Here is an 18,125-nt window from a genome sequence, read left to right on the forward strand (position 1 = left end):
GAAAAGTGTTTGACCGTGTTGTCCTTGTCAGACTGCAGATCCTGGCTGAACGCATCTATTCCAAATCCAGTGTGATTTCAGAACTAGAGGATCTACAATTGATATGATCTTCAGTCTGGCAGCTGCAAGTGAAATGCTGTGAACCATATATTGCCTTCATCAATCTCACCAAGGCTTTTGACCATGTGAGGAGAGACGATCTATTTAAGCTGCTGGAAAACATTGGCTGCTCACCGAAGTTGCTCAATGTGATTTCTTTCCATGACACCGTCATGGGTAAGGTAAGCTATGACAGGGCAATATCGAAACCCTGTGAGATCTGCAGTGGGGTCAAACAGAGTTACCTTCTGACTCTGAAACTCTTTGGCATATTCTTCTCTTTGCTGCTGTCAGATGCCTTCAGTACTTCTAATGTGGGTGTCTACCTACACACCAGAACTGACAGAAAGCTGTTCAGCCTTGCACATCTGATATGCAACACAAAAATATGTGCCAAGTTCTCATCCGAGTTGCTGTATTCCAATGATGCTGCACTAGCATTCCATAATGAGGAATACCTTCAGCAACAAATGGATAGACTCACTCCTGTAAAGAGTTTGGTTGGACACTAGAGATGAGGGAAATTGCCTATTCGAATATCCTAGGAGTGTATGAAAGGTGCGAAATAGTCTCTTGATATATTAGAGCAATATTAAAGTCTTGAGCTTTAAATTAAAAGACAGTACTGGATTACCATTGATCCATTCCTGTAACAGGTAGAGCACAAAAGTGAATGGAGGGATAATCTTAAAAACAAAAAAACTGCGGATGCTGGAAATCCAAAACAAAAACAAAAACAGAATTACCTGGAAAAACTCAGCAGGTCTGGCAGCATCGGCGGAGAAGAAAAGAGTTGACGTTTCGAGTCCTCATGACCCTTCGACAGAACTTGATAATCTTCTTCATTTCTTCTGAACAGGATACAAGTACTCAGTAGAAACGTTGCAAAATGAGGTGTGCTTTGCATCAGCCAGTTGTTTAATTTTAGATAAGGTGATGGTTTGGTAAGCTATGTAAATTGTTAGGTCCTAATCACTGGACACCTACATTGAAGAGCACTGCCTTGTCAAATATTTCTGTAATCTCCCTCCCTTGTGGCTTGTAGCAGACCATTTTTATCTACAGCTGTTGCTGCATCTGCTTTAGTACTGGCATAATAAACATTTCTAAGTAACCTTGTGTGTCTATAACCTACAATTAAATGTACAAGCAGCTTCTGCACTAACAGACTTGATGACTCAACTTTGATCTGGACACATGTTGGCCAGATTCAAAGCTATTTGCTGAGTGCCTTCTCTGTGTCATGCCCAGCGTTTGTACAACTGCTTTCCCACCATGTCTCTGGTAGCACCCGTTGTGTTATCCAGACATTTTTAAAAGAAATGGGAAAGGCACCATATCATGCCTAGAATAGTCATTAAGGTGAGGTTCTGGAGAACTGCCAGCATCCCCTGGAACTATCCCACAATGGTGTCTTCAGGAGAGTGAACATTTGAATTTTTTTTAAGACCTGGAAATAATTCCTGTTGTCAGTAAAAGTGCCTTTAAAACCTCAAATGGTTCACTAAACCTTTTAGGGAAAGAAACCTGCAGCCCTTACTCAACCTGGCCAACATGATTCCAGCCCCACAGCAACATAGTTGATTCTTAACTGCCCTTCGAAGTCAATCAAACTTCTACCAACAGTTCAAGGAAAAGGCTCACCATGACTTTCTCAGGTTAATTAGGGATGGCCAATAAATGCCACCCTTGACAATGATGCCAACATCCTAAGAATGAATTTAAAAAAAGGGTTTATCTTTTGGACTAAATGTGCCAAGATGCAGCTATATTAGGCCATCAAGGCTTTATTTTTAATTATGAGCTAAGTTTTAGGTTTTCAGAAGATGAGGGAGTGGTACTGAAAGTGAGTTCATTTCACTGCCTTATTTATTTTGCTCCCTGCCTCTGTTGGTTCCTGCAGCTCAAGGAGAAGGAATCTGGCTTCATTGTAAGTGGAGACCTGATAGCCTGAAAAACCCATGAAAATCAAAAATGTTTGGATTGTTTTTATATAAATGAATACCCCTGATAATGGGAATATGAGTTGTGTCTTTCAAAATCTGAAGGAAATCTAAAGAAGTTGGCCACAAGTCATAATGAGAAGAATCCTACCTCCTCCCCACTTTCCATCATCTCCCCTTACCCCTGCCAAACTGCAGCATATGGTGGATAAGAGCCAACAATTCACTCCTGGCTGTATAAGACTAGTGCATGTACTTGTATGTCTACTGTAAAGAATAGCTGATATTTGAGAGGAAGCGAAGCAGTTCTGGTGATTGAAGCAGTCTAGCATTTCTAGTACAGCTGCTGTGTAGATAGTTTGCTGCTCCCATATGATACACACAGCAGTATCAGCTTCTATGCATTGTGTAGTGTAACTGCCAATTATAAATAGCATCCACTGAAGACTGAATTATGCAAGCTCACCTTTATGCTTCTGCAAAAGAGCAAGGCCTGATGCAAGTTGTCGGATTATGCAACAAGTCTCTAATAGACTAGACTATTTAACAGAAATTCAGTTTTCTTTAATGTTCTGTGAGAATTAATTATTGTGTGCACTAATTTAGAATTGTTTTTATTGGGCTTGATGTGAGATGCTGCAAAGAAATAGGGTTTATCTAATTGAAAATATGTTAAAATTTGAGTAGACCGTGACAGTCAATGCGAATTCAAGTTGTGCCTTATGGTAAGGTATTTATTACAACATAATGTAGCTAAAACATTGTTTTCTTTATTGATAGGTTTGAGGTCACTGGTTTTAAAATTTTAATTCAAAATCACGAGCAACTGAAAGTGAAGAAATCTAATACTGCAAAACAGTCACCTACTGAATAAAGAAGGTAAGAATAGTGAGAAGTCCATTTCCTCCTGTTCTTATTTGATAGTCTGGCTGATGGTCAGAGACCTTCATGCTTTGCACAAATACAGGGTGACATTGGACTTGGCTGCACCTGGTTTTTCGGATGCTATGAGGCCCCTTAAAGTTACAAAATGGTGACCACAGCATGTGCGCACACTTGACATAAAGTGTTTTTTTGATCCATTCACGGGATGTGGGGTTCACTGGCTGGGCCCAGCATTTATTGCCCATCCCTAGTTGCCCTTGAGAAGGTGTTGGTGAGCTGCCTTCTTGAACCGCTGCAGCCCATGTGGTGTAGGTACACCCACAGTGCTGTTAGGAAGGGAGTTCCAGGATTTTGATCCAGTGACAGTGAAGGAATGTCGATATACTTCCAAGTCAGAATGGTGAGGGGCTTGGAGGGGAACTTCCAGGTGGTGATGTTCCCATGTGTCTGCTGCCCTTGTCCTTCTATATGGTAGTGGTCATGGGTTTGGAAGGTGCTGTCGAAGGAGCCTTGGTGAAATGTACTGGATGCCATATTCATAAAGGTGTGCATGTACTATCCCCAATGTCCAGAAGTATGCAGGGCAGGGAGATCATGATGTCAGCCAGTGTGCAGCGCTGATTTGATACCAGCGCAGCTAGCTTGACACTCCATGCTCCAGCCTACATCGTCTCTTAACGTCCCATAGCTGAACACACATTCAGTGACATCAAGGGCACCCCACCAGTGCCATTTAAAGAGATCATCAACTACTTACAGGTTAGATGCTGTATTATTTATTCTGGTTCTTGCTGCAATTCTCTGCGTTTTAGGTGCTTTTCCATACATGCTAAAAGTTTGAGTAATCTACAAGGAGTGGTTTGGCTGGTGCTGATGGTGACTTAAAGGCTTACACACAAACCATGGGTGGCCTGGTAGGGCTTCCTCTTGGCATTGTGCACGACAGGGACAATGAGCAATGGCCACACAGAGCAGGACAAGCTGCTGGAAGCGGGAGAGGAGGAAGGGGAGAAGGGCTCTCGGCAGAAATCCATGTCTGCAAAGGGTCTTTAAGAAGCAAATACGTTGGAGAACAGATTGCAGAAGTGCTATGATGCTCTGAAAGCCCCTTTGCACACTATCCAGAGCCAGGGGAGCAGCAGTCTGACCTGCCATGGCAGCAAGCTAAGATTGCATGGTAGTAGTCTGAGCTTCAGCTGCAGCACTTAGATGTTGGATGGAGGCTGTTTTTTGTGCTGCAATGGATTGAGACATTGGCCATCAGATGCTGCATCATGGTTGGTTCCACAAGTGTGCTGCTGGAGTGGCTATGTGTGATAAGGATGGACTACAGGCTCTCTGCAAAGCCACGAACCAAGTTGGTGCTGGACACCTCCATATTCCTTGGTGCAGAACAAAAATTTTCTCGCAGACTTTCCAGTGTACCAAGCATTTTGATATGTACATCCATCTGCTTTCTTCTGTGGCCTGGCCCATTAGATTCTTCATCTGAATCGTGCAGCCTTGTCCTCTGGTGAGCTGGCACCTGTGCTATCATTGTTCCCCTGCCCTGCCTGGCTGCAGCGAATTTGTGCCTGGTGTCTCGCCACATGCAGATCCCTCCTCAATCCTAGCCTCTCAAATACATACAATATTGGTATCTGAGCTGGTGACTGTGTGTGAAAGCAATTGACAGTGGTCCTTCTTCATCACTGTCTTATTGCTCTTTCTCCACCATCTGGACAGATTGCAGTCCTTGGGTACCCAAAAGGAAAAAGGGACAAGGATTGAGTTGCAGTGAGAGGAGATGTCAAATTAAGAAGTGCATGCTTACACCAACAGCAGCTTAAGTCAGAAAAAATTGTGGGATGAGGGAGAAGTGGGAAGGGATGAGAAGGGATTAAGTGTGCAGATACCTTCACCACCAATCCCTCCAGCCCTGCTGGTCACTATGGCCTCAGTGATGCCCCTTCCCATAATGGCCAGCATATCTCCTCTATGGGAATTTGAACATGCAGATGAACCTTATCCCCCTCCGGTGAGTTCCTGCTGCCTCCTGTTATGTCACCTACTGCAAGAGAGAGTTCAATGTGTCAGTGCGTGTGATGCAATATGTTTAGGTGATGTGGCTGTCATGGTTGAACAGCTGGCAGTGTGTGCGTGATGTGGATGTGAGGCTTACCGTAGTGCTAAGTGTGTGAGGGTTAGGTGAACATAAGAAATAGGAGCAGGAGTAGGCCATTCGGCCCCTCAAGCCTGTCCCACCATTCAATAAGATCATGGCTGATCTGCCCCAGGCCTCAACTCCTCTTTTGTGCCAGCTCCTCATAGCCCCCAACTCCCCGATATTTCAAAAATCTATCTACCTTCTCTTTAAATACGTTCAGTGATCTAGCCTCCACAACTCTCTGGGGTAGAGAATCCCAGACATTCACTACCCTCTGAGAGAAGAAATTCCTTCACATCTCAGTTTTAAATGAGTCTCCCCTTATCCTGTAACAATGTCCCCTAGTTCGAGATTCCCCCACTAGTGGAAACATCTTCTCAAAATCTACCTTGTCAAGCCCCCTCAGAATCATGTACATTTCAATAAGGTCACCCCTCATTCTTCTAAACTCTAATGAATAAAGGCCTAACCTGTTTAGTTGTTCTGTAACCCCTTCATCCCAGGAATCAGCCTAGTGAATCTCTTTTTAACTGCCTCCAATGCCAGTATATCCTTTCTTAAATATGGGGTACCACACAGTGCTCCAGGTGCAGCCTCACCAACACCCTGTACGATTGTAACAAGACTTTGCTATTTTTAAACTCCAACCCCCTAGCAATACAGGCCAAAATTCCATTTGTCGTCTTAATTACTTGCTGCACCTGCATGCTAACTTTTTGTGTTTCGTGCACAAGAACACCCAGATCCCTCTGTGTTGCACTATTTTGGAGTCTCTCTCCATTTAAACAATAGTCTGCCTTTTGGTTCTTCCTACCAAAGTGCATGACCTCACACTTTCCTACATTAAACCCCATCTACCAAGTTTTTGCCCATTCACTCAACCTATCTATATCCCATTGCAGATTCTTTATGTTCTCATCACAACATGCCCTCCCACCTATTTTTGTATCATCAGCAAATTTGGATACATTACACTCTGCCCACTCCTCCAAGTCATTAATATAGATAGTAAATAATTGAGGCCCTAGGACTGATCCTTGTGGCACTCCACTAGTTACATCTTTCCAACCTGAAAAAGACCCATTAATCCCAATTCTGTCTTCTGTATGTTAACCAATCCTCAATCCATGCTAATACATTACTCCCAATACCGTGGTCTCTTGTGCAATAACCTTTTATGTGGCACCTTATCCACTGCCTTCTGGAAATCCAAATCCCATCGGCTATTCTTCACTTTCCCAGATCCAATTCACATGTAGAACAATGCCAATGCGCCTTTCCTTTAAGAGGTGCAGGCTGGCTTTAAGTAGTTCAAATTAGTAATGATATTGGGTTGATGTGTGCAGTGAATGAACACAACGGACAGCGCAATTCACAGGGTTTGCATGTAGAAAGCATTATAATGAGCAGGCAGCACAAAGTTGACTTGTTGCCTATGTTACGCTGATCAGGCAAAGGGTAATCGTGCATTGTTATCCTGCATCCGTTTTCAGAGGCTTGAACCCAGAAGAATTCATGTTTGTTGTATTCCTTGCGGCAGGTCCTGAAATGCTTTTTAAGTATAGCAATAAATAATGAAAAGCTTCAAAGTGTGTAGCATACTGAATAGGGAGACATGACCAAGTAATGTCAACCCTTGTAGCCTCACAATGTTGTGGCTGAGAATAAACCATCCCCTCGTACAGTGTACTGTGGTTATGCTGCATTTGCTTTGGAAACCAGCACCTTTTGGTAAGTCTTGAGCAAATGTTACAGTACTTAGCTCCACTGGAGAATACTTAATTTGGGTGGTTACAATCTGTTTTTTGACCAAGCAGTCTCCCGTGTAGTGAGCTGCTGTCATCAGGCAGTTCAGCTTGTTTGGAGAAGTTTATGCCAATTGTTGGCCCTGTTAATACTGATACTTGAAGGTAGCTTGGTACTAAGAAGAAGAGAATGCAATGGTTATTTATACTAGTTGAATTATGGGCAGCTGAAACACAATTGAGTGGTGTTACCTTTTACAGAGATTGTATTGGAGGGTCCCAGTGTGAGGTAAGCATCCCTTGCACCTACTCTGAATAATATGTCTAGATTTGATGTACCTGTAGCAATTCAGGTCAGGCTATTGACAAATAAGTGACTGACTGACAAGGTATCCTGTATCAGTTCCTGTATAACAGTGTGAACAAACTGTAATCAATCAGCTTACTGGTACAAGGCTAATCACCCATCTTTGGTAGCTTAGAACAATAAAGTAAGTCAAGTGTCAGCAGCTGGATGAGGCACTCAGAGTTCCTTATTTTAGATCAAATTAAAGCATCAACCTACATCCTGGCAGGTGTGAATGAGGCACAGGTTAAGTGTATCTAATTTGTATAGTAATAATATTTGTTATGTACTATTATCTTAAATTAACTGCTGACTGTAGTAAAGGTTGTGATGGATATGGGCTCCATTTTGAACAATGCTAAGTCTATATTACATCTCTGTAATTTTAGATGGAAGAGGGCACTGGGATTTTTGAAATGGAAGCTCTTACAGCCGTTTCTCGTCAGGTTTCCTTTGTCCTTTTTGCCAACAGGTAGTGTGACTTATTTGCTTCATTCACTGCTGCCAAGTATTGTTGTGATAGCTTCAATTTATTGTCAATCAGGACCCCTAGATCTCACTCATTGTCCATTACATTATTTTCTTTGCATTTAAGTAAACAACCCTTCCTGAATTTCTGACCCCAAATGCATATGGGATTCTGGGATTTATAAACAGGGGCAAAGGAACTTATGATGAATTATTACAAAACACTGGTTCGACCTCAACTGGAGTTTTGTATCCATTTCTGGGCACAACACTTTAGGAAGGATGTGAAGGCATTAGGGAGGGTGCAGAAAAGATTCATGAGAATGGTTCCAGGGATGAGGAACTTCAGTTTCAAGGATAGATTGAAGAAGCTGGGTTTATTCTCCTCAGAGAAGAGAATATTGAGAGGAGATTTGGTAGAAGTATTCAATATCATGAGCGGTCTGGGCAGAGTAGAGAGAGAGAAACTATTCCCATTGGTGGAAGGGTCGGGAAGTAGAGGGCACTGATTTAAGATGATTGGCAAAAGAAACAATAGTGGCATGAGGAAAAATGTTTTTATGCATCGAGTGGTTAGGATCTGGAATGCACTGCCTGAGAGGGTGATGGAGGCAGATTCAACCAAGGCTTTCAAAAAGGATAATCACCTGAAGAGAGAGAATTTCAAGGCTATGGGGAAAGAGCAGGGGAGTGAAACTAGACGAGTTGTTCTTGCTGAGAGCTGACATAGACGTGGTGGGCTGAATGGCCTCCTTCTGTACTGTAACCATTCTATGATTCAATATGTGGTCAGCAGGGCCCTCAACCTTCTTCGACCCATTTCCCCCACTTCGATTTTCACATCTTCCTCTCCCTCCCAAAACCGTGATAGGATTCCCCTCATTCTCACTTTCCAACTCACCAGCCTCCACGTTCAAAGGATCATCTTCCACCACCTCCAGCATGATACCACCACCAAACACATCTTACCCTCAGCTGTCAGCGTTCTGAAGGGACCATTCCCTCTGCGATACCCTGGTCTACTGCTCTATCAGCCCCAACACCTTGTCCCCTTCCGATGGCACCTTCCCATGCAATCCAGGAGATGTAGCATCTGCCTTTTCATCTCCTCCCTCTTCACCATCCAAGGCCCCAAACAGTCATTCAAGGTGAAGCAGCAATTTACTTGTACTTCTTTCAATTTAATAGTCTGCACTCAGTGCTCACGATGCAGTCTCCTCTGCGTGGGGGGGAAGAACAAACGCAGACTGGGTGACTGCTTTGCGGAACACTTCCACTCAGCCCGCAAACATGGCCCTGAGCTTCCGGTTGCCTGTCATTTTAATTCATCACTTTGCTCCCATTCTCACATTTCTCTCCTTGGCCTGCTGTAATGTTCCAATGAAGCTCAACACAAGCTGGAAGAACAACACCTCATCTTCCAGTTGGGTACTTTATAGCCTCCTGGACTCAATATTGAGTTCAACAAGTTAATACTATGAACTCTGTCCCTCATTTTGGTTCTGTTCATTTTGCTTGTTTTTCATGTTTTTGCTTTCAGACAGAGCTGTTCATTATTCTGTCATTAACACTCATCTTTGGACAAACGCTTTGCTTCTTTACTACAACCCTCACCACTCCCTTTGCCTTTTGTTCCACGACATCTTTGTCATTTAAATCTCTCCCAACCTTTACCCTATCCCATGCCCTTTTGTTCTTCGTCCTCCCCCACCCACCTTTCAACAGCTGAAAACCCATCGTATTTCTACCTGCTTTCACATTTCTACTTGCCTTCAGTTCTGAAGGAAAATCGTATTCAGCTTGAAACGTTAACTCTGTTTCTCGCCCTTTCTCCACAGATGCTGCCAGACCAACTGCGAATTTCCAGTTCTTTCTGTTTTTATTATCTATGATTCAGTGTGGAGTACTTTGCCTTTTTTCACACTGAATTTTATTTGCCATATCGCCTGTCCAATTCCCAGGTATATTTAAATCCTCCTGTAACTTATTCCGTTCAGCTTTGGAGTCGAGCATTTCCATTAGCTCCGTATCATCTGCAAGTTTAGCCACTGTGCTTTTGATTCCTACCTCGAGATCATTTATGAAGGGAGTAAAGAGGTCCCAAAACAGATCCCTGTAGGACCCCACTGGCACATTCTCCCAGACTGGTGACAATTCCTGTACCACCACCCCTTGGGTTCTTATTGGTCAATCAATTGTGTATTCATTGTAAGATATTTTCACTGACTGATTCTTATTACTCTTATTTTCAGTACCAGCATCTTCAGAGGAACTGTATCAAAGGCCATACTGTAATCCAAGTCTGCCATATCCACTGCCTTACCCCTGCCCAGCTCCTTTGTGAAACCCCCAAAGAAAACCAGTAAGTTAGATTGACAAGATCTCCCTTTCATTAACCCATATTGTCTGTCTTTTATGATTATCTTTCTATCCAGACCCTCTGTGACCTTAATAAAGGTTTGCAAAACTTCATTTACAGGTCTGTCGTTTCGTGGGTCATTTTTGAAACCTTTTCAAAAAATGGGAGTAACATTTGCCTTCCTCCAGTAGTCAGGAAATTTAGAAGACTTATGCCATAGCTCCTGCACTTTCTTCCTTTTATTTCCTCAAGGACCCTCTGATACATTGTGACTGGACCCTATGATTTATTGAGCTTAAGTTTGCATAGCTGTTCAGCAAACAAACTGGTTGTAAAGTGAATGGTGTTGGAACTTACCCTGCAGCACCTAGTTCCTTTTTCCAAATAATCCTTACCTGTCTCCTTCATAAAAGTGAAGGTGAAAAACCTATTTAACTAGGCCAAAGAATTACCTCGGAGTCAGAAGATTGTACACAAAATCTAGGCTGATACTCCAGTACAGTACAGAGGGAGTGCTTCACTGTCTGAAGTGCTGTCTTTTAAATGAGGCATTAAACCTCATTAAAGCTCCCATCTACCCTCTCAGGTGGATGTAAAAGATCCAATAGCAAGTTTGAAAAATAGCAGGGGATTTTGCCTGGTGGCCCAACCAATCTTTATCTCTCAAACAACATTACTAAAACAGATTATCTAGTCATTATCTTACTGGGATTGGCTGCTGCATTTCCTACATTACAACAGTGACTAGAAAGAAATAAAGACTTGTATTAAAATAGCACTTTTCACAGCCACCAGATGTCTCAAAGTATTTTATAGCCAATGAAGCATTGTTGTAATGTAGAAAATACTTAAGAAGTACTTCTCAAAGCACTTTACACCAATGATGTTCTGAGGTCGTAAAAGGTGTTATATAAATGCAAGTTCTTTTTTTTTTAGCATTTTTTTTCAGCCTGTGTAGCATCAGTTGTCCTCATTCCATCCCTCATTTTTATTTTTCTCTTATATAACTGAAAGGACCTATTACTATCCTGCACTTCTCTTGCCATATTCAGTTCAAAATTTTCCTTTGTCATTTTGATGTTCTTTTTACACTCTAGGCATTTGTTTTGGTATTGAATCTGGCTTATTTCTGTGCTTTTTTCTTTCATGGCATTAACTCAGTTTTTCCCTCTTTTTGAGCTGCTTGATAGTCACGTTCAACCAGGATTGGATGCCTTTAGGCTTGGTAGCTTTGCTTTGCTTTGCATGGGTATACATTAGCTTATTGCATTCAAAATCACCTCATTCAAGGAAGTCCATAGTTTCTCCTCTTTCCGAGCCATATTCAAACCTTATAGGCCTATTCTGATGAAGCGTTTAAAGTTGGTCCTCTTAAAATTTGGGCATTTTATTTGGTTTTAGTAATCTCTCCAGTTGTTAATTATGTACGAATATATGTACTAGGAGCAAGAGTAGGCCCTTCAGCCCTTCAAGCCTGCTCCACCATTCAATAATATCATGGCTAATCTGATTGTAATCTCCTGCCTACCCCGATAACCTTTCACCCCCTTGTTAATCAAGCATCTACCTAGCTCAGTTTTAAAAATGTTCAAAGACGCTACTTCCATTGCCTTTTGTGGAAGAGAGTTCCAAAGACTCACGACCCTCAGAGAAATTTTCTCCTCATCCCTGTCTTAAAAAGCGACCTCTCATTTTTAAATGGTCACCACGAGTTCTAGATTCTCCCACATTATGATTGCTGCTATCTAGGGATGCCTTCACTATGAGGTTATCAATTAATCCAATCTCGTTGCACAATACCAGGTCTAATACAGCCTGCTCTCTGGTTGGCTCCAGAACATGCTGTTCTAAGAACTATCCAGAAAACATTCCATGAACTCCTCATCTAAGCTACCTTTGCGCATCCAATTTTTCCAGTCTATCTGTAGATTAAAATCTCCCATGATTGTCATTGTACCTTTTTGACAAGCTCCCATTATCTCTTCCTTTATACTCTGTCCTGTCATGTAGTTACAATAAGGGGGCCTGTACACCACTCCCAAAAGCGATTTTTTTGGCTTTATCGTTTCTCATCTCAACCCAAATTGCTTCTACATCCTGGTTTCCTGAACTTAGGTCATCCTTCTTTAATGGGCTAATACCGTCATTAATTAACAGAGCCACCCCACCACCTTTTCCTAACTTTCTGTCCTTCCTAAATGTCACACACCCTTCAATATTCAGATCCAAACCCATGCCCTCCTGCAGCCATGTCTCTGTAATGGCTATCAAATCATACTAGTTCATCTGCTTTGTTTTGAATGTTATGTGAATTTAGATACAGAGTCTTTAATTTACTCCTTTTATTATTTTTGTAATGCCTGGCATTATCTGCTGATTTATTCTTAAATTTGTACCCTCTGTCCCTTCCTGTCACGTTCTGTTTATCATTTCCCATATTAGTACCTGTCTCTCTTGCCTTGTCTCTACTCTTTGGTTTGCCACATCTTTCCAAATTTGATCCCTTGCCCCCACTATTCAGTTTAAAATCCTCCCCACTTCCCCAGTTATGCAGCTCACTAGAACATCAGTCCCAACACCGTTCAGGTGTAGACCGTCCCACGATACAGCCCCCACTTTTCCCACACCAGTCTTTGAGCCATGCGTTTATTTCTATAACCTTATTTGTCCTATGCCAATTTGCACTTGGCTCGGATAATAATCCAGAACTTCCTTCCTTGTCCTACCTATCGTTGGTACCTACATGGACCACGAACACTGGATCCTCCCCCTCCCATTTTAAGTTCCTCCCTAGCACTGAGCAAATGTCCCAAACCCTGGCAACACAGCCATCTGGACTCTCACTCTTTGCTACAGAGAACAGTGTCAATCCCCCTCACTATACTGTCCCCTCCTACCAACACATTCCTTTTTGCTCTCCCCACTTGAATGGCTTCCTGTACCACGGTGCCATGGTCAGTCACCCTGCAGCACAAACTCCCATCCAAACAAGCTGAGAGAACCTCAAACCTGTTGTAAAATTGCAGAGGCTGACACTGCTGCACTCCTGGCCACTGGGTCCCCTGACCTGCCTCACTCACAGTCATAGCCTCCTTTCCCTGACCAGCTTCCAAATCAGGAGACCCTATCCTAAGGAGTGTGACTGCCTCCTGGTAAAGAGAGTCTGGGTAACTCTCCCCCTCCCTGATGTGTTGCAGTGTCTGCAGCTCAGCCTCCAGCTCAGTCACTCTGAGCCGAAGCTCCTCAAGCCACAGACACTTACTGCAGATGTGTTTACCCTGGATCACGCTAGTATCCAGGAGTTCCCACATGCTGCAGCCATGACACATTACTTGTCTTGCCATCTTTGTGCTTTAATTAATTACTTAATTATTTTACTCTTATTTATTTTTCTTGTATGTATTTTATAAATCTTACCACAAATTCCTGTACTATTTTGAACCTTAGGAACAGAATAGACTTATACACATACCAGATATTTATCAAAAAACTAGCTTCTTCCCCTATAGCAGAGCAAGAACCAATTCCTGCAGAGTGAAAAAAAATTAGAAAAAAACAAAGCGGGTACCTCCCTCCCCTCCTCACCGAACTCCCTCAGCTCACCAAACTCTCTCACTCCGTTAAAGTCACAGAATGTCTGAATTTATATGTTCTGAAGCAAAGGGACTGAGCTAAGGTACAGAACAAGCCAGTTCAAGCTAGCTTCCTTAATTAATTATTTCACCTGCTGTCAATGGGCAGTTTCTATCTCCTTGTTTAGGCCCTTGGATGAGACTTAGAATTTAAACAGCATTTGCAGTTAAATGTTAAATCTATACAGTATTAGATTTTTAGAAAGAGATTTAAGATTCCCTCAACTCACCAATACTCTCTCGTTCTCTGTTGAGGTAATGCTCATGATAAAATTGACAAATGACAAAAGTGATCACATTATAATCATTGGTACTCAAAGGTTCTCCTAGATTTGCATTGGAGTTTTGATTGTCCCTATTACTTGATCAAACCCAGGAGGTTTTCTCTCCTTGTTGACTTTCACAAACTGAGTCACAAAACAGCCTTCCATTAGCTCTAGAAATCCCTTCTTCGTCTTACCAGTAGAGACATTATTGTCCCAGCCAATTTTGGTATGTTGAAATTTCCAAATCTGATAGATGTCCATTACCATTCACTTTCCTTATCTCATTCCACAGTTCCCAGATTAAGGCTTTCACCCAAGCCTAGGGTCTAGCATACCCTCAGTAAATGTTTATTTCTACTACCATCTATTCATTTTACTCAAAGTGATTCTGTGTCTGTGCTTTTTCCTTCAGGTTCTCTGTCACTTGTGCCTTGTCAAGAAAAGGGTGTTTGGGTTAGACGGCTGCAGGATTAACATTCATTCACTTCATAGGAGGTATGAGCCTACTCCTGGACGTTGGCTTTCTTGCTGTGGATATGCATAAAGCGTGTTCAGAGAAGTCTGAACTGTTATAGAGGCGGTGTGACATAGGTAAAAGAAGCAGTGGTGTGTGACTTACTGCAACACCAATGTATTTCTAATGGGATATAGAAAACTGATAACACTACGGTATATATTCTGTTTTACACTTCATGCTACCATGACGTACTGATGTTGTTTTTCCTGGTGACCAACAGTTGCTACATAAAAGCAAAATACTTCAGATGCTGGAAACCTGAAATAAAAACAGAAGATGCTGCAAAATCTCAGCCGGTCTGACAGTGAAGAGAGAAACAGAGTTAACGTTTTGAGTCCATATAACTTCTTCAGGGCTAAAGAGAAGTAGAAATGTGATGGAATTTATACTGTTTAAGGGGGGGTGGAGCAGGTAAAGCAGGATAGCAGGTCAACGATAGGTGGGGGCTAAGGAGAGATTGACAAAGATGTCATGGACACAAGACGAAGGGAGTGTTAATGGTAGTGGCGAAGACTAAAGAAGATGCTGATAGTGGCATAAAAGTAAGAAAGCAGAATGTGTTAATAGCAGAACAAGGGTCAGCACTCTGTGAAAGAACAACATGGAACAAGTAACAACAGCCCTTTTGGGGGGAGGGGGTGATGGTTGGGGGAAAAGAATAGAAAAAGGGCTTTAAAAGGGGGATAAAACTATGAATAAATATAAAAATAAGTGAATAAAAAAACATTTTTTAAGGATTAAAAAATGAGTGAAGATGGAGGAGATAGTTCACAGTCTGAAGTTGTTGAACTCCAAACTAAGTCTTGAAGGCTGTAAAGTGCCTAGTCGGAAGATGAGGTGCTGTTCCTCCATTTTGCGTTGAGCTTCACTGGAACAATGCAGCAGGCCAAGGATGGACATATGGGCATGAGAGCAGGGTGGAGTGTTAAAATGGCAAGCGACAGGGAGGTTTGGGTAATGCTTGTGGACAGACTGAGGTGTTCTGCAAAGTGGTCACCCAGTCTGCGTTTGCTCTCCCCAGTATAGAGGAGACCACATTGGGAGCAGTGAATGCAGTAGGCCAAATTGAAGGAGGTGCAAGTGAAATGCTGCTTCACTTGAAAAGAGTGTTTGGGCCCTTGGACGTTGAGGAGAGAGGAAGTAAAGGGGCAGGTGTTACACCTTCTGCGGTTGCATGGGAAGGTGCTGTGGGAAGGGGATGAGGTGTTGGGGGTGATGGAGGAGTGGACCAGGGTGCCTTGGAGGGAATGGCCCCTATGAAATGCTGAACAGAGCAAGGTGGGGTGGTGAAGGGAAGATGTGTTTGGTGGTGACATCATGCTGGAGTTGGCGGAAATGGCGGAGGATGATCCTTTGAATGCGGAGGCTGATGGGGTGAAAAGTGAGGACAAGGGGAACCCTATCATGGCTCTGGGAGGGAGGAGAAGGGGTGAGGGCAGAAACACGGGAGATGGGCCAGACACGGTTACTAAGTATTGAGTGTTTCTTTGTGAACCTTGTGTGCCACTGCACTGGTAATCAGTATTGCTGTTGGCCAATGTGGAATAAAACTACCCCATAAACTTTGCAACATACATCATAAAAATAGTAAGTACGTGGAGACATTTAAAGTCTTCTACTTTCATATGGGTTTTAAATAATGTTTAGAAACCAGTCTTGTGTTTTGACACCAACTTGGTTTAGATCAGTGCCTTGTAACCTCTCCATGTAACTAGTATAGTCCACAACTATCTCTTAGAAAATGTTTATCAAAAAAAATGAAAGCAAAACATTCACCATTTCCTTGCAACTACACTGCCTCCACACCCCCCCAACTCCCCAGTTATCACACAACAGTTTAATGCATACCTTAGTATCTTGAACTCCAGCATCCTGTCTGCTCAAGGTTAATAATTGAGAGAAAAAGAAACTGTAAATGCCGGACATCACAAATAGTAACAGGGAAATAATAGTATGTACAGTGTGTCTGCTAATATCCGAGAAAGAAAGATAGGTCAACATTTTGAGTGAAGAGTCTTTACCAGAGCGTTAGGGCTAACCTATCCTTCGCTTTCAGATGAGATGTCACCTTTGCATTTCAAGCCTTCAATAGGAAAAGTACAGACTCTCTTACAGCTGAATTGTCCACAGCCTCTAGGAAAGCAATCTCATTATTGAGGTTGCAGTGCATTGCTGTAAATGACAGTGAACATACCATTCAGATGTTGTGTAGATTAGACCAGCTGTTTCAAATGGATTGGATTTCCAAGTTAGCGTATATTACATTAACTGCTAGACTTTATAAGTTACTGTAAAAGTAAATCTGGTTAGATCTATACTTAAAAAATAACAAACATTTTAGGGGGAGTGCTTGCTGCTCAAATACATTAACATTGTATCGAAAAAGGGGCCATGGAATTAGACAGAGCCCGAAAAAGGGCACAGGGATCATGATACAGGATTAACCCGCATCCATTGTTTCCAATGCAGGCAGCATGTAAACTTCATGCTGTCTGCTGGTTTAAATGATTGTGGACTGACTGCAGCTAACACTGAATGTACTGCTGCACCTGAGTAGAGAGGTATTGAAAATCATTGCTAATGTGCCTGCTATCTCCTCCCTTGCCTCACTCAACAGCCTGGGATACATTTCATCCAGGCTTGGAGATTTATCTACTGTTAAGCCTGAGAGACCACTTAGAACCTCCTCCATTTCCAAGCTAATTTCTTTAATTATATCACAGTCCTTCTGCCTGATTTCCATACCCATGTCGTCCCTCTTACTTGTGAACATTGACACAAAGTATTCATTTAGAACCCTACCTACATCTTCCAGCTCCACACACAAATTACTTCTATGGTCCTTAATGGGCCCTACTCTTTTCCTGGTTATCCTCTTACTCTTAATGTACTTGTAAAATAACTGGATTTTCCATTATTTTACCTGCCAACGTTTTTCATGTCCATTTTTTGATCTCGTAATTTCCTTTTTAAGTTCCCCCTTACACATTCTATACTCCTCTAGGGCTTCTGCTGTTTTGAGCCCTCGGTATCTGCCATAAGCCTCCCTTTTTCTCTTTATTCAATCCTGTATATCCCTTGACATCCAGGGTTCCCTGGATTTGTTGGTCTTTACTGGAATATGTTGGCCCTGTACTTCCCTATTTCCTTCTTGAATGAGTCCCACTGCTCTGACGCAGATCTACCTAAAAGTAGCTGCTTCCAGTCCACTCTGGCCAAATCATATCTGATCTTATTAAAAGTGGCCTTCCCCCAATTTAGAACTCTGATTTCTGGCCCATCCTTGTCCTTTTCCATAACAACCTTGAATCTAACAGAGTTACGATCACTGTCTGCAAAATGCTCCCCCACTGATACCTCTACCACTTGCCTGGCTTCATTCCCTAAAATTAAGTCCAGGACCACCCCCCCCTCTTGCAGGACCTTCTACATACTGGCTTAAAAAGCTCTCCTGGATGCATTCTAAGAATTCCGCTCCCGATACCTATCACACTGTGACTAACCCAGTTAATGTTGGGCAAGTTGAAATCCCCCACTATTACTACGCTATTATTTTTACACTTCTCTGAAATTTGCCTACATATCTGCTCTTCTATTTCTCTCTGACTGTTTGGGGGCCTATAGTACACTCCCAGCAATGTGATTGCTCCTTTTTTGTTTTTAAGTTCTACCCGTGTGGCTTCATTTGAGGAGCCTTCTAAGATTTCAACCCTCCTTAC

General features: G+C 42.4%; 1 protein-coding gene across 1 annotated transcript in view; it reads left to right on the forward strand.

Annotated features, from left to right (window-relative positions):
• Positions 1–18,125, forward strand: part of LOC121273195 (vitamin D3 receptor B-like) — a 242,994-nt gene that overhangs the window by 81,107 nt on the left and 143,762 nt on the right. Inside the window, exons 2-4 of the mRNA XM_041180186.1 lie at positions 2,823–2,921; positions 9,885–9,994; positions 14,302–14,384. The gene's annotated coding sequence lies outside the window, so the exon portion shown is untranslated. The remainder of the gene's footprint in view (positions 1–2,822; positions 2,922–9,884; positions 9,995–14,301; positions 14,385–18,125) is intronic.

Source organism: Carcharodon carcharias, chromosome X (genome assembly GCF_017639515.1).
Source record: "Carcharodon carcharias isolate sCarCar2 chromosome X, sCarCar2.pri, whole genome shotgun sequence".
In the NCBI taxonomy this organism is placed as follows: Eukaryota; Metazoa; Chordata; class Chondrichthyes; order Lamniformes; family Lamnidae; genus Carcharodon; species Carcharodon carcharias.